Raw genomic sequence first — 22,513 nt, forward strand, 5'->3', positions numbered from 1 at the left:
CAGTGGCTTCCGCCGGGGGCCCTCACCGACGTGACCCGAATGGCCTCATCGATTGACGGAAATAAGGGGGGAGCGGGGAGGGGACGGGAGGGGTAGGGTGCGGTAAGGTGGAGGAGGAGGGACGGTGGGGGAAGGCACGAGCCCTTCCACCCGGGCGCGGCGGAAAGACCGCACGCGCACGTGCGTGTGGGTGTGCGTGGGCAACGTTTGCCGAGGGGTGCTTGCCCTTGCCTGAACACCGGCCCGCCCCACGCTGCCCCGAACGACACGGGGAGCGGGATTGAGCCGGCCCGCCAGGAAGCCTCTCCGACACGCCCGAGGAGCGCCACGGTGGATCGGGTCGGGGCTCCCGGTCCCCCTTCTCCATCCCTCGTGACGGCGGGACCCGCCGGGGACGCCCCCGGCCCTTCTGCGTCCGACTGCCGGCCGCCCGGCACGCCGACCCGCGCCCTTTTCTTCCCTCTGCCTGTCTGCCTGTCTGCCTGCCTTCCTCCCTCCCTCCTCGGGGCTCTTCCCAAGGCAGCGCGAAGAGACGCCTGCCCACGCACACTCTCTCGCGCCTTTTGCCCCGATTTTGGCGGGTTCCCCGCTCGCGGAACGAGCGAACGCCAGAGTCCGGGGCCGAACTGCGACACAGGCAGCGAACATCCGACCGACAGAGGCCACCGGACCGAACGAACCAAGCGGCGCACCAGAAAGCCGCAACCGAAAAACTCCACAGCCCGGCGCTCAACCGCGCTCGCCTGCGCCCGCTCGTTGCCGCCTCTGGAGACGAGCACGCGCTCGCTCCTGCAGACGAAAATGGAAGGCGTAAGAAAAAACTGCTTCGGAATAGAACGGCGCCGACTACCGGCAGCAGCGCCGAGGGTAAGCGGCGCTCTACGTCGACGTAGCGGTAGGTAAGAAACTACAGCGACCCCCCAGCAAGCTCCGGAGCTTTAGCGCCCCCCATCTCACAGGGCGGCAAAGCCTAGCCGAAAGCGGGTAGACCTGGCAGCTACACGCAAGCCGCACGGGCAGCGACCCCTAGCCGCCGCCGCCGAGCACCATGGCCCGCTCGGAGCCGGGTAAACCGTGCCGACCTAGACGAGCCGCATAGGCAGTGACCCCTAGCCGCCGCCGCCGAGCACCACAGCCCGCTCGGAGCCGGGTAGACCGTGCCAACCTAGTCGAGCAGCATGGGCAGCGACGCCTAGCCGCCGACGCCGTGCCCCCCCCCCCCCCTTACTTTCCCCCACCCCCCCCGGAGACTCTCGGAGCCGGGTACACAGTGCCGGTGCAGCGGAGCAGCCACGATGAGCGGCACTTGGCCACTTCCGCGGAACGTCCGAGCCGAGCTGAGTCCGCCTGGAGAGGCTGGACCGTTCCGCCGCGGCTTAGATCGCCCGACTCCGCCGAGGAACGTCCAAGCTGAGCGGAACCCGCCGGGAGCGGTTGGACCGTGCCGGCGCACTCGAGCCGCCGCGGCTCAGATCGCCAGACGCCGCCGAGGAACGTCCGTGCCGAGCGGAGCCCGCCGGGAGGGGCTGTGCAGTGCCGGCGCACTCGAGCCGCCGCGGCTGAGACCCCCCGGACACCACCGAGGAACGTCCGAACCGAACGAAGCCCGCCGGGAGAGGCTGGACCGTGCCGGCACACACGAGCCTCCGCGCTGGCCAGCGGTTGCTGCACGTCCGGCTCGAGTTGGTCGGCACGGTCTACCTGGCTCTGAGCGGACCGAAGCTCATGCGGCGGCGGCCAGGGGTCGCTGAGCGGCGGCCGGCTCACGTCGGCACGGTCTACCCTGCTCCGCTGCAGACGCTAGAGGTCGCTGACGGACGGGCTGGCAGACGTGCACTGACACCTAGCGACCGCCGCCGAGCCCTCGCTCACGCACGGAGCAGGGTAGACCGTGCCGACCTAGTCGAGCCGCTTAGGCAGCGACCCCTAGCCACCGTCGCCGAGCACCACGGCCCGCTCGGAGCCGAGTAGACCGTGCCGACCTAGCCGAGCCGCATAGGCAGCGACCCCTAGCCTCCGCCGACGAGCACCACGGCCCGCTCGGAGCCGGGTAGACCGTGCCGACCTAGACGAGCCGCATAGGCAGCGACCCCTAGCCGCCGCCGCCGAGCACCACGGCCCGCTCGGAGCTGGGTAGACCGTGCCGACCTAGTCGAGCCGCATGGGCAGCGACGCCTAGCCGCCGACGCCATGCCCCCCCCCCCCCCTTAGTCCCCCCCCCACCCAGAGACGCTCGGAGCCGGGTACACAGTGCCGGCGCAGCGGAGCAGCCACGAGAGCGGCACTTGGCCACTTCCGCGGAACGTCCGAGCCGAGCTGAGTCCGCCTGGAGAGGCTGGACCGTGCCGCCGCGGCTCAGATCGCCCGACTCCGCCGAGGAGCGTCCGAGCCGAGCGGAACCCGCCGGGAGCGGTTGGACCGTACAGGCGCAGGATGGAGGCAGAGTTTGAGACCCGCTGCCCCGTGTGCCTGGAGAACTGGGACAGCGCAGCATACGCCATGCCTTGCTGCCACCAGTTCTGCTTCCGCTGCATCCAGCGGTGGACAAGCACCAGGCCCCAGTGTCCGCTGTGCAAACGGGATGTGAAGACCATCATTCACTCCGTGCAAGCGGATGACAACTACAAGGAGGTGGAGGTCAGACCAGCTGCACAGGCATCCGTTGCTACACGGAGACCCGCACTCCACCACGCAGCCCGGCCATGGCCTGCAGTGCCCACGCATCCTCTGGGCGGCCTCTCCCCTGCCACCTGGGCTTCCCTCTTCACAGAGCAGCCGGCCCTGCTGCGGCCCCTGCGGTCCTGGCTGCGCCAGAACCTGCACCGCATCCTGGGCACCGAGGGGCCACAGGCAAATATCCTGGTTGACAGTGTCATCTGGGCCCTGCTCCTCGTAGGCTTGGCAGAGGGGATCCTGATAGAAATGCTGGATCCTGACCTGCACGGCCACACGGTGACCTTTGTGAGGCACTTCATCGCCTTTGCGGTGCGGAGGTGCAGCCGGGTGGCAGGCCGCTTCCTGGGCCTCAACATCCCCCCTGCTCCTGGGGCACAGGAGGCCACAGCAGCAGAGCCCAGAGCTGCCACACCAGAGGAGCCACCTGTCCCTGGCTCAGCACCCTCCAGCAGCCCTGCCAGCTCCAACAGGGACGAAATGCTGGGCAGGGCAACACAAGAGGTTCGTGGGCATCCCAGCCGCCCACACGGCAACCCTGCAACTGTCACCACAGAGCAGGCAGCGCCTCAGGAGGAGCCAGGAGAGCCTGTGGCAGGGCCCTCCGGCACCAGCCCACCTGAGGGGACCCGGCGAGCCCCGAAGAGGAAGGCCGGCGACTCACAGGCCTCAGCACCATCAAAGAAGAGGCCACCCCGCCGGCAGCAATAGAAGAGCTCATGGGGCAGCTGAGGAGGCTGGGGCCAGGCAGCACCCGGGACACACACTGGCCCCAACGGACCCTTGTCATCACCGTCCAATTCAACCTCAAATAAAAAACAGAAAGACTGCAAACAATAAATTAACATTGAAAAAAACTGAAAAACAAAGTGTTGGTATTGAGTGTTGGTATTGATAACAGCACAGCTGTTGACGCTTCCCCATCCTTGACGCTCTCTCCCCTTTTTCCTACTGCCGTGCAACTGCTGCCACTGTTGCATTCCAGACACGAACCCCACGGGCTTCAGAGAGGGCAATGGCAAATCTCTGCTCCTGGGGACCAACATCCACAGGCCGTGCTACAGCTGGGGTCAGCCAGCCGGAACAGAACCACCAGTCCTGCTGGACACCAGGCTGAACCTGCAAGGAACCCACCCGGGCTGCCTTGCCGAACGCTGTCCTGGGCTGCGTGAGGCCAGGTGCCACCCGTGGGTGAAGGGCGGTTATCCCGCCCTCTGCTCAGCCCTGAGGAGGTCACAGCTGGAGCGCTGGGACCGCAGCTGGGCTACCCAGCACAGGGGATAACAACACACTTCTTCCCATTACGAGTGGACCATTCGCTTCTACCACTCCAGATCCGCAGCCCATCCCTGTACAACCGCTCTTAAGTAGGGACCTATACACTTCCTTCTTTGCAGGCATTTGAAATGTCTCTACAGAAGACAAAACCAGACAAAAATCCTTCCGTGCCTATCCACACCACGTTCCTAAGACAACACAGCTGGTTCTTAAACACAGTAGTACGTACCCTTGGTTTACTGCACATCTGGTGAACAGAAAGTTCTCCAGCCTCACTACGGAATAAAGAACTCCACCGTCATTCCCATGCTCCCTATGAAGCATACTGAGCTCCAACACTCACTCAGTCCCTCACTCAATCTTCCTCCTGCTAATGTTCTTCCATCTAATTCCACCTCACATCACAACACAAGCTGTCACAGCCTGGTGTACAGTCTCATCAAAGGGAACGCTGCTTGTTTGCCATCAGAATTCATTCAAAAATGAAACAATTCAACAACCATCAACCACTACTTCTCATATTACCTACAGGCAACAATGCCTGAAGAACTGGAGTGTCAGATGGCATGCAAAACATTAGAAGTTGGCTCGTAGGAATGAAAGAATTTCATGAGAGAACGGGGCTAATGACACAAGGAGCGCCATAGACATCAAAGATAACCACTGGAAGAACCGATGGGATTAATAACTCTTTTGACAAATGAAATGGATGCGACAAAAGACAGAAATTACTAATCACAAAAGAACTTGACGTGCATGAAAACAGAGGACACTCAAAGTCCATGACGTGTTAAATCGCCACTAAGATCATCACGTCCATCTATCAGAGACAAACAAAACTTTTATTGAATACTACACGCCATACGTGTTTTGCATGTGTGTAATGGCCAGGGAGACCAGTCAGATCTATGGGGCAGGAGCTACTGTGGGGCAGATGTGCATCAGATCTATGGGGCAGGAGATGATGTGGGGATGATATGGGTCAGATCTATGGAGCAGGAGCAGCTGTGGAGATGATGAGGGTCAGAACTATGTGGTAGGAGATGATGTGGGACAATGTGGGTCAGATCTATGGGGCAGTTGCATCTGTGGGGCTAATTGGGGTAAGATCTATGGGGCACGAGCTCTTGTGGGTCAGATCTACGGAGGAGGAGCTGCTGTGGGGCACATGTGTATCAGATTTATGGGGCAGGAGCTGCTGTGGGACACATGTGTGTCAGATTTATGGGGCAGGAGCTGTTGTGGTGCACATGTGGGTCAGATCTATGGGGCAGGAGCTGCAGTGGGACAGATGTAGGTCAGATCAATGGGGCAGGAGCTGCTGTGGGGCTGATTGGCGTCAGATCTATGGGGCAGGAGCTGCTCTGCGGCATATGTGGGTCAGATCTATGGGGCAGGAGCTGCTGTGTGGCTGATGTGCATCAGATCTATGGGGCAGGAGCTGCTGTGTGGCTGATGTGGTTCAGATCTATGGGGCAGAAGCTCATGTGGGGCTGATATGGGTCAGATCTACGGAGCAGGAGCAGCTTTGGTGCAGATGAGAGTCAGATCTATGGGGCAGTAGCTGCTGTGGGTCAGATCTATGGGGCAGGAGCAACTGTGGAGATGATGTGGGTCAGAACTATGTGGTAGGAGTTGATGTGAGACAATGTGGGTCAGATCTATGTGGCAGGAGCTGCTGTGGAGCTGATGCGGGTCCGATCTATGGGGCAGCAGCTGCTGTAGGGCTGATTGTGGTCAGATCTATTGGGCAGGAGGTGCTCTGGGGCATATGTGTGTCAGATCTATGGGGCAGGAGCTGCTGTGGGGCACATGTGGGTCAGATATACGGGGCAGGAGTTGCTGTGGGGTAGATGTGGGTCAGATCTATGGGGCAGGTGCTGCTGTGGGGATGTTGTGGCTCAGATCTATGGGGCAGGAGCTGCTATGGGGCATATATGGGTGAGATATATGGGGCAGGAGCTGCTACGGGGATGATTGCGCTATGATCAATAGGGCAGGAGCTGCTGTGAGGCAGATGTGGGTCAGATTTATTGGGAAGGATCTGCTGTGGGGTAGAGGTGGGTCAGATCAATGGGGCAGAAGCTGCTGTGGGGCAGAGGTGGGTCTGATCTATTGGGCAGGAGCTGCTGTGGGGCTGATGTGGGTCAGATCTACGGAGCAGGAGCTGCTCTGGGGCACATGTGGTTCAGGTCTGTGGGGCAGGTGCTGCTGTGGGGAAGATGTGGGTCAGATCTATGGGGCAGGAGCTGCTATGGGGCACATCTGTATCAGATCTATGGGGCAGGAGCTGCTGTGGGGCAGATGTAGGTCAGATCTATGGGTCAGGAACTGCTGTGGAGCTGATGTGGGTCAGATCTATGGGGCAGGAGCTGCTGTGGTGCTGCTTGGCGTCAGATCTATGGACAGGAGCTTCTTTGGTGCACATGTGGGTCAGATCTATGGGGCAGGAGCTGCTGTGTGGCTGATATGGGTCAGATCTATGTGGCATGCGCTGCTGTGGGGTATATGTGGGTCAGATCTATGGGGCAGGAATTGCTGTGTGGATGATGTGGCTCAGATCTATGGGGCAGGAGCTGCTATGGGGCAGATGTGGGTCAGATCTATGGGGCAGGAGCTGCAGTGGGGATGATTGCGGTAAGATCTATAGGGCAGGAGCTGCTGTGAGGCAGATGTGGGTCAGATCTATTGGGAAGGATCTGCTGTGGGGTAGAGGTGGGTCACATCAATGAGGCACGAGCTGCTGTGGGCAGATGTGGGTCTGATCTATGGGGCAGAAGCTTCTGTGGGTCAGATCTATGGGGCAGGAGTTGCTGTGGGGCACATGTGGGTCGGATCTATGGGTCAGGAGCTGCTGTGGGGTAGATGTGGGTCAGATCTATGGTACAGAAGCAGCTTTGGGGATGATGTGGCTAAGATATATGGGGCAGGAGCTACTATGGGGCAGATGTGGGTGAGATATATGGGGCAGGATCTGATCTGGGAATGATTGCGGTAAGATCTATAGGGCAGGAGCTGCTGTGGGGTAGAGGTGGGTCAGATCAATGGGGCAGGACCTATGTGGGGCAGAGGGGGTTCTTATCTATTGGGCAGGAGCTGCTGTGGGGAACATGTGGGTCAGGTCTATAAGGCAGGTGCTGCTGTGGGGCTAATTGGGGTAAGATCTATGGGGCAGGAGCTGATGTGGGTCAGATATATGGGGCAGGAGCTGCTGCGGGGCTGATGTGGGTCAGATCTATGGGGTAGAAGCTGCTATGGAGCACATGTGTATCAGATCTATGGGGCAGTAGCTGTTGTGGGGCACATGTGGGTAAGATCTATTGGCCTGGAGCTGCTGTGGGGCAGATGTAGGTCAGATCAATGGGTCAGGAGCTGCTGTGGAGCTGATGTGGGTCAGATCTATGGGGCAGGATCTGCTGTGGGGCTGACTGGCATCAGATCTATGGGGCAGGAGCTGCTCTGCGGTATATGTGGGTCATATCTATGGGGCAGGAGCTGCTGTGGGGCAGGTATGGTTCATATCTATGGGGCAGGTATGTAGTGGGGCGGATGTGGAACAGATCTATGGGGCAGGAGCTGCTGTGGGGCTGATTTGGGTCAGATCTATGGGGCAGGAGCTGCTGTGGGTCAGATCTATGGGGCAGGAGCTGCTGTGGAGATGATGTGGGTCAGAACTATGTGGTAGGAGAAGATGTGGGACAATGTGGGTCAGATCTATGGGGCAGGAGCTGCTGTAGGGCTGATTGGGGTCAGATCTATGGGGCAGGAGATGATGTGGGGCACATTTCTGTCAGATCTATGGGGCAGGAGTTGCTGTGGGGCACATGTGGGTCAGATCCAAGGGGGAGGCGCTGCTGTGGGGTAGATGTGGATCAGATCTATGGGGCAGGAGCTGCTGTGGGGATGATGTGGCTCAGATCTATGGGGTAGGAGCTGCTATGGGGCAGATTTGGGTCAGGTATATGGGGCAGGAGCTGCTGTGGGGCTGATTGCGGTAAGTTCTATAGGGCAGGAGCTGCTGTGAGGCAGATGTGGGTCAGATTTATTGGGAAGGATCTGCTGTGGGGTAGAGGTGGGTCAGATCTATGGGGCAGAAGCTGCTGTGGGGTAGATGTGGGTCAGATCTATGGGGCAGGCGCTGCTGTGGGGCAGAAGTGGGTCAGATTTAACGGGCAGGAGTAGCTGTTGGGGTGATGTGGGTCAGATCTATGGGGAGTAGCTGCTGTGGGGCAGATGTGGGTCAGATCTATGAGGCACGAGGTGCTGTGGGGCTGATGGGGGTCAGATCTATGGGGCAGGAGGTGCTGTGGGGCTGATGTGCTTCTGATCTGTTGGGCAGGAGCTGCCGTGGGGCGTATGTGTGTCAGATCTATGGGGGTGGAACTGCTGTGGGGCACTTGTGGGTCAAATCTTAGGGGCAGGAAATTCTGTGGGTCAGATGTGGGTCAGATCTTAGGGGCAGGAAATTCTGTGGGGCAGATCTCTGGGACAGGATCTGCTGTGGGTCAGATCCATGGGGCAGGAGCTGCCGTGGGGTAGAGGTGGGTCAGATCTATGGTGCAGGTGCTGCTATGGGGCACATGTGTGTCAGGTCAATGGGGCAGGAGCTGCTGTGGGGCACATGTGGGTCAGATCTATGGGGCAGAAGGCTGCTGTGGTGAAGATGGTGATCAGATCTATGGGGCAGAAGATGCTATGGGGCTGATGGGGGTAACTTCTATTGGGCAGGAGCTGCTCTGGGGCATATGTGGGTCAGATCTATGGGGCAGGAGCTTCTGTGGGGTAGATGTGGGTCATATCTTTGGGACAGGAGTTGCTGTGGGTCAGATCTATGTGGAAATAGCTGCTGTGGGACTGATATGGGTCAGATCTATGGGGCAGGAGCTGCTGTGGGGCAGATTTGGCTCAGGTATATGGGGCAGGAGCTGATGTTTGCCTGCTGAGGTTCAGATATATGAGGCAGGAGCTGCTATGGGGCACATGTGTATCAGATATATGGGGTAGGAGCTGTTGTGGGGCACAAGGGGGTCAGATCTAAGGGGCAGGAGATGCTGTGATGAAGATGTGGTTCAGATGTATGGGGCAGGAGATGCTGTGGGTCACATGTGCGTCAGATCTATGTGGCAGGAGCTGTGTGGGGCACATGTGGGTTAGATCTATGGGGCAGGAGCTGCTCTGGGGCATATGTGGGTCAGATCTATGTGGCAGGAGCTGCTGTGGATCAGATCTATGGGGCAGGAGCTTCTATAGGGCTGATGTGGGCCAGATCTATGGGGCACGATCTGCTGTCGGGTAGATATGGGTCAGATCTATGGGGCAGGAACTGTTGTGGGGGAGATGTGGATCTGATCTATTGGGCAGGAGCTGCTGTGGGGCTGATGTGGGTCAGATCTATGAGGCAGGAGCTGCTGTGGGGCACATGTAGATCAGACCTACGGTGCAGGAGCTTCTGTGGGGCTGATGTGGGTCAGATCTATGGGGCAGGAGTTTCTATGGGGCTGATGTGGGACATTTCAATGGGGCAGGAGATGCTGTGGGTCACATGTGCGTCAGATCTATGGGGCAGGAGGTGCTGAGGGGCAGATGTGGGTCAGATCAATAGGGCAGGAGCTGAAGTGGGGCAGATGTGGGTCAGATCTATGGGCAGTAGCTGCTGTGGGGCAGATGTGGGTCTGATCTATGGGGCAGGAGCTGCTCTGGATCACATGTGGGTCAGATATATGCGGCAGGAGCTGCTGTGGGGATGATTTGGGTCAGATCTATGGGGCAGGAGCTGCTATGGGGCAGATGTGGGTCTGATCTATGGGGCAAGAGTTGCTGTGGGGCTGATATGGGTCAGTTCTATTGGGCAGGAGCTGCTGTGTGGCCGATGTGGGTCTGATCTATGGGGCAGGAGCTGCTGTGTGGCTGATGATTTGGGTCAGATCAATGGGGCAGTAGCTGCTGTGGGGCTGATGTTGGTAAGATCTATGGGGCAGGAGATGCTGTGGGTCAGATCTATGTGGCAGGTGATGGCTTGGGTCTGATCTATGGGGCAGGAGCTGCTGTGGGGCAGATATGGGTCATCTTGATGGGCCAGGAGCTGCTGTAGTGCAGATATGGGTCAGATCTATGGGGCAGTAGCTGCTGTGGGGCAGATGTGGGTCAGATCTATGGGGCTGGACATGCTGTGTGGCTGATGTGGGTCTGATCTATGGGGCAGGAGCTGCTGTGTGGCTGATGATTTGGGTCAGATCAATGGGGCAGTAGCTGCTGTGGGGCTGATGTTGGTAAGATCTATGGGGCAGGAGATGCTGTGGGTCAGATCTATGTGGCAGGTGATGGCTTGGGTCTGATCTATGGGGCAGGAGCTGCTGTGGGGCAGATATGGGTCATCTTGATGGGCCAGGAGCTGCTGTAGTGCAGATATGGGTCAGATCTATGGGGCAGTAGCTGCTGTGGGGCAGATGTGGGTCAGATCTATGGGGCTGGACATGCTGTGGGTCAGATCTATGGGGCAGGTGATGCTGTGGGTCAGATCTATGGGGCAGGATCTGCTGTGGGGCACATGTGGATCAGATCTAAGGGGCAGGAGCTTCTATGGGGCTGATGTGGGTCAGATCTATGGGGCAGGAGCTGCTGTGGGGTAGATATGGGTCATCTTGATGGGCCAGGAGCTGCTGTGGTGCAGATGTGGGTCAGATCTATGGGGCAGTAGCTGCTGTGGGGCAGATGTGGGTCAGATCTATGGGGCAGGTGATGCTGTGTGTCAGATCTATGGGGCAGGAGTTGCTGTGGGGCACATGTGGGTACGATGTATAGGGCAGGAGCTGCTGTGGGGCTGATGTGGGTCAGATCTATGGGACAGGAGCTGCTGTGGGGCTGATGTGGGTCAGATCTATGGGGCAGGAACTTCTGTGGGGCATATGTGGGTCAGATCTATTGGTCAGGAGCTGCTCTGGGGCACATGTGGGTCAGATCTATCGGGCAGGAGCTGCTGTGGAACTGATGTGGGTCACTTCTATGGGGCAGGAGCTGCTGTGGGGCAGATGTGGGTCAGATCTATGGGGCAGGAGCTGCTGTGGGGCAGATGTGGGTCAGATCTATGGGGCAGGAGCTGCTGTGGGGCAGATGTGGGTCTGATCTATGGGGCAGGAGCTGCTCTGGATCACATGTGGGTCAGATATATGGGGCAGGAGCTGCTGTGGGGATGATTTGGGTCAGATCTATGGGGCAGGAGCTGCAATGGGGCAGATGTGGGTCTGATCTATGGGGCAAGAGTTGCTGTGGGGCTGATATGGGTCAGATCTACGGAGCAGGAGCAGCTTTGGTGCAGATGAGAGTCAGATCTATGGGGCAGTAGCTGCTGTGGGTCAGATCTATGGGGCAGGAGCAACTGTGGAGATGATGTGGGTCAGAACTATGTGGTAGGAGTTGATGTGAGACAATGTGGGTCAGATCTATGTGGCAGGAGCTGCTGTGGAGCTGATGCGGGTCCGATCTATGGGGCAGCAGCTGCTGTAGGGCTGATTGTGGTCAGATCTATTGGGCAGGAGGTGCTCTGGGGCATATGTGTGTCAGATCTATGGGGCAGGAGCTGCTGTGGGGCACATGTGGGTCAGATATACGGGGCAGGAGTTGCTGTGGGGTAGATGTGGGTCAGATCTATGGGGCAGGTGCTGCTGTGGGGATGTTGTGGCTCAGATCTATGGGGCAGGAGCTGCTATGGGGCATATATGGGTGAGATATATGGGGCAGGAGCTGCTACGGGGATGATTGCGCTATGATCAATAGGGCAGGAGCTGCTGTGAGGCAGATGTGGGTCAGATTTATTGGGAAGGATCTGCTGTGGGGTAGAGGTGGGTCAGATCAATGGGGCAGAAGCTGCTGTGGGGCAGAGGTGGGTCTGATCTATTGGGCAGGAGCTGCTGTGGGGCTGATGTGGGTCAGATCTACGGAGCAGGAGCTGCTCTGGGGCACATGTGGTTCAGGTCTGTGGGGCAGGTGCTGCTGTGGGGAAGATGTGGGTCAGATCTATGGGGCAGGAGCTGCTATGGGGCACATCTGTATCAGATCTATGGGGCAGGAGCTGCTGTGGGGCAGATGTAGGTCAGATCTATGGGTCAGGAACTGCTGTGGAGCTGATGTGGGTCAGATCTATGGGGCAGGAGCTGCTGTGGTGCTGCTTGGCGTCAGATCTATGGACAGGAGCTTCTTTGGTGCACATGTGGGTCAGATCTATGGGGCAGGAGCTGCTGTGTGGCTGATATGGGTCAGATCTATGTGGCATGCGCTGCTGTGGGGTATATGTGGGTCAGATCTATGGGGCAGGAATTGCTGTGTGGATGATGTGGCTCAGATCTATGGGGCAGGAGCTGCTATGGGGCAGATGTGGGTCAGATCTATGGGGCAGGAGCTGCAGTGGGGATGATTGCGGTAAGATCTATAGGGCAGGAGCTGCTGTGAGGCAGATGTGGGTCAGATCTATTGGGAAGGATCTGCTGTGGGGTAGAGGTGGGTCACATCAATGAGGCACGAGCTGCTGTGGGCAGATGTGGGTCTGATCTATGGGGCAGAAGCTTCTGTGGGTCAGATCTATGGGGCAGGAGTTGCTGTGGGGCACATGTGGGTCGGATCTATGGGTCAGGAGCTGCTGTGGGGTAGATGTGGGTCAGATCTATGGTACAGAAGCAGCTTTGGGGATGATGTGGCTAAGATATATGGGGCAGGAGCTACTATGGGGCAGATGTGGGTGAGATATATGGGGCAGGATCTGATCTGGGAATGATTGCGGTAAGATCTATAGGGCAGGAGCTGCTGTGGGGTAGAGGTGGGTCAGATCAATGGGGCAGGACCTATGTGGGGCAGAGGGGGTTCTTATCTATTGGGCAGGAGCTGCTGTGGGGAACATGTGGGTCAGGTCTATAAGGCAGGTGCTGCTGTGGGGCTAATTGGGGTAAGATCTATGGGGCAGGAGCTGATGTGGGTCAGATATATGGGGCAGGAGCTGCTGCGGGGCTGATGTGGGTCAGATCTATGGGGTAGAAGCTGCTATGGAGCACATGTGTATCAGATCTATGGGGCAGTAGCTGTTGTGGGGCACATGTGGGTAAGATCTATTGGCCTGGAGCTGCTGTGGGGCAGATGTAGGTCAGATCAATGGGTCAGGAGCTGCTGTGGAGCTGATGTGGGTCAGATCTATGGGGCAGGATCTGCTGTGGGGCTGACTGGCATCAGATCTATGGGGCAGGAGCTGCTCTGCGGTATATGTGGGTCATATCTATGGGGCAGGAGCTGCTGTGGGGCAGGTATGGTTCATATCTATGGGGCAGGTATGTAGTGGGGCGGATGTGGAACAGATCTATGGGGCAGGAGCTGCTGTGGGGCTGATTTGGGTCAGATCTATGGGGCAGGAGCTGCTGTGGGTCAGATCTATGGGGCAGGAGCTGCTGTGGAGATGATGTGGGTCAGAACTATGTGGTAGGAGAAGATGTGGGACAATGTGGGTCAGATCTATGGGGCAGGAGCTGCTGTAGGGCTGATTGGGGTCAGATCTATGGGGCAGGAGATGATGTGGGGCACATTTCTGTCAGATCTATGGGGCAGGAGTTGCTGTGGGGCACATGTGGGTCAGATCCAAGGGGGAGGCGCTGCTGTGGGGTAGATGTGGATCAGATCTATGGGGCAGGAGCTGCTGTGGGGATGATGTGGCTCAGATCTATGGGGTAGGAGCTGCTATGGGGCAGATTTGGGTCAGGTATATGGGGCAGGAGCTGCTGTGGGGCTGATTGCGGTAAGTTCTATAGGGCAGGAGCTGCTGTGAGGCAGATGTGGGTCAGATTTATTGGGAAGGATCTGCTGTGGGGTAGAGGTGGGTCAGATCTATGGGGCAGAAGCTGCTGTGGGGTAGATGTGGGTCAGATCTATGGGGCAGGCGCTGCTGTGGGGCAGAAGTGGGTCAGATTTAACGGGCAGGAGTAGCTGTTGGGGTGATGTGGGTCAGATCTATGGGGAGTAGCTGCTGTGGGGCAGATGTGGGTCAGATCTATGAGGCACGAGGTGCTGTGGGGCTGATGGGGGTCAGATCTATGGGGCAGGAGGTGCTGTGGGGCTGATGTGCTTCTGATCTGTTGGGCAGGAGCTGCCGTGGGGCGTATGTGTGTCAGATCTATGGGGGTGGAACTGCTGTGGGGCACTTGTGGGTCAAATCTTAGGGGCAGGAAATTCTGTGGGTCAGATGTGGGTCAGATCTTAGGGGCAGGAAATTCTGTGGGGCAGATCTCTGGGACAGGATCTGCTGTGGGTCAGATCCATGGGGCAGGAGCTGCCGTGGGGTAGAGGTGGGTCAGATCTATGGTGCAGGTGCTGCTATGGGGCACATGTGTGTCAGGTCAATGGGGCAGGAGCTGCTGTGGGGCACATGTGGGTCAGATCTATGGGGCAGAAGGCTGCTGTGGTGAAGATGGTGATCAGATCTATGGGGCAGAAGATGCTATGGGGCTGATGGGGGTAACTTCTATTGGGCAGGAGCTGCTCTGGGGCATATGTGGGTCAGATCTATGGGGCAGGAGCTTCTGTGGGGTAGATGTGGGTCATATCTTTGGGACAGGAGTTGCTGTGGGTCAGATCTATGTGGAAATAGCTGCTGTGGGACTGATATGGGTCAGATCTATGGGGCAGGAGCTGCTGTGGGGCAGATTTGGCTCAGGTATATGGGGCAGGAGCTGATGTTTGCCTGCTGAGGTTCAGATATATGAGGCAGGAGCTGCTATGGGGCACATGTGTATCAGATATATGGGGTAGGAGCTGTTGTGGGGCACAAGGGGGTCAGATCTAAGGGGCAGGAGATGCTGTGATGAAGATGTGGTTCAGATGTATGGGGCAGGAGATGCTGTGGGTCACATGTGCGTCAGATCTATGTGGCAGGAGCTGTGTGGGGCACATGTGGGTTAGATCTATGGGGCAGGAGCTGCTCTGGGGCATATGTGGGTCAGATCTATGTGGCAGGAGCTGCTGTGGATCAGATCTATGGGGCAGGAGCTTCTATAGGGCTGATGTGGGCCAGATCTATGGGGCACGATCTGCTGTCGGGTAGATATGGGTCAGATCTATGGGGCAGGAACTGTTGTGGGGGAGATGTGGATCTGATCTATTGGGCAGGAGCTGCTGTGGGGCTGATGTGGGTCAGATCTATGAGGCAGGAGCTGCTGTGGGGCACATGTAGATCAGACCTACGGTGCAGGAGCTTCTGTGGGGCTGATGTGGGTCAGATCTATGGGGCAGGAGTTTCTATGGGGCTGATGTGGGACATTTCAATGGGGCAGGAGATGCTGTGGGTCACATGTGCGTCAGATCTATGGGGCAGGAGGTGCTGAGGGGCAGATGTGGGTCAGATCAATAGGGCAGGAGCTGAAGTGGGGCAGATGTGGGTCAGATCTATGGGCAGTAGCTGCTGTGGGGCAGATGTGGGTCTGATCTATGGGGCAGGAGCTGCTCTGGATCACATGTGGGTCAGATATATGCGGCAGGAGCTGCTGTGGGGATGATTTGGGTCAGATCTATGGGGCAGGAGCTGCTATGGGGCAGATGTGGGTCTGATCTATGGGGCAAGAGTTGCTGTGGGGCTGATATGGGTCAGTTCTATTGGGCAGGAGCTGCTGTGTGGCCGATGTGGGTCTGATCTATGGGGCAGGAGCTGCTGTGTGGCTGATGATTTGGGTCAGATCAATGGGGCAGTAGCTGCTGTGGGGCTGATGTTGGTAAGATCTATGGGGCAGGAGATGCTGTGGGTCAGATCTATGTGGCAGGTGATGGCTTGGGTCTGATCTATGGGGCAGGAGCTGCTGTGGGGCAGATATGGGTCATCTTGATGGGCCAGGAGCTGCTGTAGTGCAGATATGGGTCAGATCTATGGGGCAGTAGCTGCTGTGGGGCAGATGTGGGTCAGATCTATGGGGCTGGACATGCTGTGTGGCTGATGTGGGTCTGATCTATGGGGCAGGAGCTGCTGTGTGGCTGATGATTTGGGTCAGATCAATGGGGCAGTAGCTGCTGTGGGGCTGATGTTGGTAAGATCTATGGGGCAGGAGATGCTGTGGGTCAGATCTATGTGGCAGGTGATGGCTTGGGTCTGATCTATGGGGCAGGAGCTGCTGTGGGGCAGATATGGGTCATCTTGATGGGCCAGGAGCTGCTGTAGTGCAGATATGGGTCAGATCTATGGGGCAGTAGCTGCTGTGGGGCAGATGTGGGTCAGATCTATGGGGCTGGACATGCTGTGGGTCAGATCTATGGGGCAGGTGATGCTGTGGGTCAGATCTATGGGGCAGGATCTGCTGTGGGGCACATGTGGATCAGATCTAAGGGGCAGGAGCTTCTATGGGGCTGATGTGGGTCAGATCTATGGGGCAGGAGCTGCTGTGGGGTAGATATGGGTCATCTTGATGGGCCAGGAGCTGCTGTGGTGCAGATGTGGGTCAGATCTATGGGGCAGTAGCTGCTGTGGGGCAGATGTGGGTCAGATCTATGGGGCAGGTGATGCTGTGTGTCAGATCTATGGGGCAGGAGTTGCTGTGGGGCACATGTGGGTACGATGTATAGGGCAGGAGCTGCTGTGGGGCTGATGTGGGTCAGATCTATGGGACAGGAGCTGCTGTGGGGCTGATGTGGGTCAGATCTATGGGGCAGGAACTTCTGTGGGGCATATGTGGGTCAGATCTATTGGTCAGGAGCTGCTCTGGGGCACATGTGGGTCAGATCTATCGGGCAGGAGCTGCTGTGGAACTGATGTGGGTCACTTCTATGGGGCAGGAGCTGCTGTGGGGCAGATGTGGGTCAGATCTATGGGGCAGGAGCTGCTGTGGGGCAGATGTGGGTCAGATCTATGGGGCAGGAGCTGCTGTGGGGCAGATGTGGGTCTGATCTATGGGGCAGGAGCTGCTCTGGATCACATGTGGGTCAGATATATGGGGCAGGAGCTGCTGTGGGGATGATTTGGGTCAGATCTATGGGGCAGGAGCTGCAATGGGGCAGATGTGGGTCTGATCTATGGGGCAAGAGTTGCTGTGGGGCTGATATGGGTCAGTTCTATTGGGCAGGAGCTGCTGTGTGGCTGATGAGGGTCAGATCTATGGGGCAGGAGCTGCTGTGTGGCTGATGATTTGGGTCAGATCTATGGGGCAGTAGCTGCTGTGGGGCTGATGTTGGTAAGATCTATGGGGCTGGACATGCTGTGGGTCAGATCTATGGGGCAGGTGATGCTGTGGGTCAGATCTATGGGGCAGGATCTGCTGTGGGGCACATGTGGATCAGATCTAAGGGGCAGGAGCTTCTATGGGGCTGATGTGGGTCAGATCTATGGGGCAGGAGCTGCTGTGGGGTAGATATGGGTCATCTTGATGGGCCAGGAGCTGCTGTGGTGCAGATGTGGGTCAGATCTATGGGGCAGTAGCTGCTGTGGGGCAGATGTGGGTCAGATCTATGGGGCAGGTGATGCTGTGTGTCAGATCTATGGGGCAGGAGTTGCTGTGGGGCACATGTGGGTACGATGTATAGGGCAGGAGCTGCTGTGGGGCTGATGTGGGTCAGATCTATGGGACAGGAGCTGCTGTGGGGCTGATGTGGGTCAGATCTATGGGGCAGGAACTTCTGTGGGGCATATGTGGGTCAGATCTATTGGTCAGGAGCTGCTCTGGGGCACATGTGGGTCAGATCTATCGGGCAGGAGCTGCTGTGGAACTGATGTGGGTCACTTCTATGGGGCAGGAGCTGCTGTGGGGCAGATGTGGGTCAGATCTATGGGGCAGGAGCTGCTGTGGGGCAGATGTGGGTCAGATCTATGGGGCAGGAGCTGCTGTGGGGCAGATGTGGGTCTGATCTATGGGGCAGGAGCTGCTCTGGATCACATGTGGGTCAGATATATGGGGCAGGAGCTGCTGTGGGGATGATTTGGGTCAGATCTATGGGGCAGGAGCTGCAATGGGGCAGATGTGGGTCTGATCTATGGGGCAAGAGTTGCTGTGGGGCTGATATGGGTCAGTTCTATTGGGCAGGAGCTGCTGTGTGGCTGATGAGGGTCAGATCTATGGGGCAGGAGCTGCTGTGTGGCTGATGATTTGGGTCAGATCTATGGGGCAGTAGCTGCTGTGGGGCTGATGTTGGTAAGATCTATGGGGCAGGAGATGCTGTGGGTCAGATCTATGTGGCAGGTGATGGCGTGGGTCAGATCTATGGGGCAGGAGCTGCTGTGGGGCAGATATGGGTCATCTTGATGGGCCAGGAGCAGCTGTAGTGCAGATATGGGTCAGATCTATGGGGCAGTAGCAGCTGTGGGGCAGATGTGGGTCAGATCTATGGGGCTGGAGATGCTGTGGGTCAGATCTATGGGGCAGGTGATGCTGTGGGTCAGATCTATGGGGCAGGATCTGCTGTGGGGCAGATGTGGGTCAGATCTATGGGGCAGGAGCTGCTGTGGGGCAGATGTGGGTCAGAACAATGGGGCAGGATCTGCTGTGGGGCAGATGAGGGTCAGAATTATGGGGAAGGAGCTGCTGTGGGGCTGAGGGGGGTCGGATCTATGGGGCAGGAGCAGTTGTGGGGCATATGTGTGTCAGATCTATGGGGCAGGAGCTGCTGTGGGGCAGATGTTGGTCTTAACAATGGGGCAGGATCTGCTGTGGGGCAGATGAGGGTCAGAATTATAGGGAAGGAGCTGCTGTGGGGCTGAGGGGGGTCGGATCTATGGGAGAGGAGCAGTTGTGGGGCATATGTGTGTCAGATCTATGGGGCAGGAGCTGCTGCGGGGCAGATGTTGGTCTTAACAATGGGGCAGGATCTGCTGTGGGGCAGATTTTCATCACATCTATTTGGGAGAAGATGGTTTCGGGCTGATGGGGGTCTCATCTATGCGGCAGGAGCTGCTGTGGGGCTGATGTGGGTCGTATCTTTAGGGCAGGAGCTGCTGTGGGTCAGATCTATGGGGCAGGATATGCAGTGGGGTAGATGTGGATCAGATCTATGGGGCAGGCGCTGCTGTGTGTCTGATATGGGTCAGATCTATGGGGCAGGAGCTGCCATGGGGCAGATCTATTGGGCAGGAGCTGCAGTGGGTCTCATGTTGTTCAGATCTATGGGGTTGGAGCTGCTGTGGGGCACATGTGGGTCAGATCTATGGGGGACGAGCTGCTGTGGGGCTGATGTGGGTCAGATCTATGAGGCAGGAGCTGCTTTGGGAAAGATGTGGGTCTGATCTATGGGGCAGGAGTAGCTGTGGGGCAGATGAGGGTCAGAATTATGGGGAAGGAGCTGCTGTGGGGCTGAGGGTGGTCGGATCTATGGGGCAGGAGCTGTTGTGGGGCATATGTGTGTCAGATCTATGGGGCAGGAGCTGCTGTGGGGCTGATGTTGGTCTTATCAATGGGGCAGGAGATGCTGTGGGTGTAGGTCTATGGGGCAGAAGCTGCTGTCGGGCATATGTGAGCCAGATGTATCGGGCAGGAGCTGCTGTGGGTCAGATGTGGGTCACATCTTTGGGGCAGGAGCTGAGGTGGGGCAGAGGTGGGACTGATCTATTGGGCAGGAGCTACTGTGGATATGATGTGGGTCAGATCTATAGGGAAGGTGCTGCTGTGGGGCTGATGTGGGTCACATCTATGGAGCAGGAGCTGCTGTGAGGCACATGTGGGTCGGGTCTATGGGGGAGGTGCTGCTGTGGGGAAGATGTGGGTCTGATCAATGGGGAAGGATCTGCTGTGGGGATGATGTGGGTCAGATCTATGGGGCAGGAGCTGCTGTGTGACTGATGAGGGTCAGATCTATGGGGCAGGAGCTGCTGTGGGTCAGATGTGGGTCAGAACTATGGGGCACGAGATGCTGTGGAGATGATGTGGGTAAGATCTATGGGCCAGGAGCTGCTGGGGGCTGATGTAGGTCAGATCTATGGGGCAGGAGCTGCTGTGGGGCAGATGAGGGTCAGATATTTAAGGCAGGAGATGCTGTGGTTCAAATCTATGGGGCAGGAGATGCTGTATAGATGATGTGGGTCAGATATTTGGGGCAGGAGATGCTGTGGTTCAGATCTATGGGGCAGAAGCTGCTGTGGGGCTGATGTGGGTTAGATCTATGGGGCAGGAGCTGCTGTGGGGCAGATGTGATTCAGATCTATGTGGCAGGAGCTGCTGTGGGGCTGATGTGGGTCAGATCTATGGGGCAGGAGCTGCTGTGGGGCAGATGTGATTCAGATCTATGTGGCAGGAGCTGCTGTGGGGCTGATGTGGGTCTGATCTATGGGGCAGGAGCTGCTGTGGAGATTATGTGGGTAAGATCTATGGGGCAGATGCTGCTGTCAGGCAAATATGAGTCAGATCTATGGGACATGAGCTGCTGTGGGGCAGATCTATGGGACAGGAGCTGCTGTGTGGCTGATGTGGGTCAGATCTATGGGGCAGGTGCTGCTGTGTGTCAGATGTATGGGGAAGGAGTTGCTGTGGGACAGATCTATGGGACAGGAGAGTCTCTGGGGCTGATGTGGGTCACATCTATGGGGCAGGAGCTGCTGTGGGGTAGATGTGGGTCAGATCTATGGGGCAGGAGCCGCTTTGGGGCTTATGGGGGTTAGATCATTTCGGTAGGAGCTGCTGTGGGTCAGATATATGGGGCAGGAGATGCAGTGGGGCAGTAGTGGGTCAGATCTATTGAGAAGGATCTGCTGTGGGGTAGATGTGGGTCAGATCTATGGGGCAGGAGCTGCTGTGGGGTAGATGTGGGTCAGATATATGGGGCAGGAGCTGCTGTGGAGCTGATGTGGGTCAGATCTATGGGGCAGGAGCTGCTGTGGGGCAGATGTGGGTCTGATCTATGGGGCAGGAGCTGCTGTGTGTCAGATATATGGGGCAGGAGAAGCTGTGGGTCTGATCTATGGGGCAGGAGCTGCTGTGGGGCACATGTGGTTCATATCTATTGGGAAGGAGCTGCTGTGGGGCAGATGTGGGTCATATCAATGGGTTAGCTGTTGCTGTGGGTTAGATCTATGGGGCAGAAGCTCCTTTCAGGCATATGTGAGTCAGATGTATAGCAATACCTGGCCCATAGATGTGACCCTCATCAGCCTCGCAGCAGCTCCTGCCCCATAGATCTGACAACATCAGCCCCACAGCAGCTCCTGCCCCATAGATCTGAACCACATCTGACCAACAGCAGCTCCTGCCCCATAGATCTGACTCACATATGCCCGACAGCAGCTTCTGCCCCATAGATCTAACCCACAGCATCTACTTCACCATTGATATGACCCTCATCAGACCCACAGCTGCTCCAGCCCAATAGATATGACCCACATATACCCCTCAGCAGGTTATGCCCCATAGATCTGACCCACATGTGCCCCACAGCAACTCCTGCCCCAAAGGTCTGACCCAAAGCAGCTCCTGCCCCATAGATCAGACCCACATCTGCCCCACAGCAACTCCTGCCCCATAGATCTGACCCACATGTGCACCACAGCAGCTCCTGCCCCATCGATCTGACCCACATGTGCCCCACAACAGCTCCTGCCCCATAGATCTGATACACATGTGCCCCATAGCAGCCCCTGCCCCATAGATCAGACCCACAGCAACCCCACAGCAGCTCCTGCCCCGTAGATCTGACCCACAGCAGCTCCTGCCTCAATAGATCATACCCCAATTAGCCCCACAGCAGAACCTGTCCCATAGACCTGACCCACATGTGCCCCACAGCTGCTCCTGCTCCATAGATCTGACCCTCATCAGCCCCACAGCAGCTCCTGCCCAATAGATCAGTCCCACCTCTACCCCACAGCAGATCCTTCCCAATAGATCTGACCCACATCTGCCTCACAGCAGCTCCTGCCCTATAGATCTTACCGCAATCAGCCCCACAGCATTTCCTGCCCCATAGATCTGACCCACATCTACCCCACAGCAACTCTGGCCCCATAGATCTGACCCACATGTGCCCCACAGCAGCTCCTGCCCCATAGATCTGACACACATATACCCCAGAGCTGGTCCTGCACAATAGATCTGACCAACATCTACCCCACAGCAGCTCCTGCCCCATAGATCTTACCAACATCAGCGCCATAGCATCTCCTGCCCCATAGATCTGACACACAGCAGCTCCTGCCCCATAGATCTGACCCACATCTGCACTACAGCAGCTCCTGCCCCATAGATCTCACTCACATGTGCCCCAGAGCAGATACTGCCCGATAGATCTGACCCACAACTACCCCACAGCAGCTCCTGCCCCATAGATCTGACCCACATCTGCACTACAGCAGCTCCTGCCCCATACATCTGACTCACATATGCCCCACAGCTACTCCTGTCCCATAGATCTGACCAACATCTACCCCACAGCAGCTCCTGCCCCATAGATCTCACTCACATGTGCCCCAGAGCAGATCCTGCCCCATAGATCAGACCCACAACTACCCCACAGCAGCGCCTGCCCAATAGATCTGACCCAAGGCAGCCCCACACCAGCTCCTGCCCCATAGATCTGACCCACATCAGCCCCACACCAGCACCTGCCCCATTGATCTGACCCACACCAGCCCCAC

This window comes from Coturnix japonica, unplaced genomic scaffold (assembly GCF_054131305.1).
Source record: "Coturnix japonica strain WE unplaced genomic scaffold, WE-NBRP24 Scf042, whole genome shotgun sequence".
Taxonomy (NCBI): domain Eukaryota; kingdom Metazoa; phylum Chordata; class Aves; order Galliformes; family Phasianidae; genus Coturnix; species Coturnix japonica.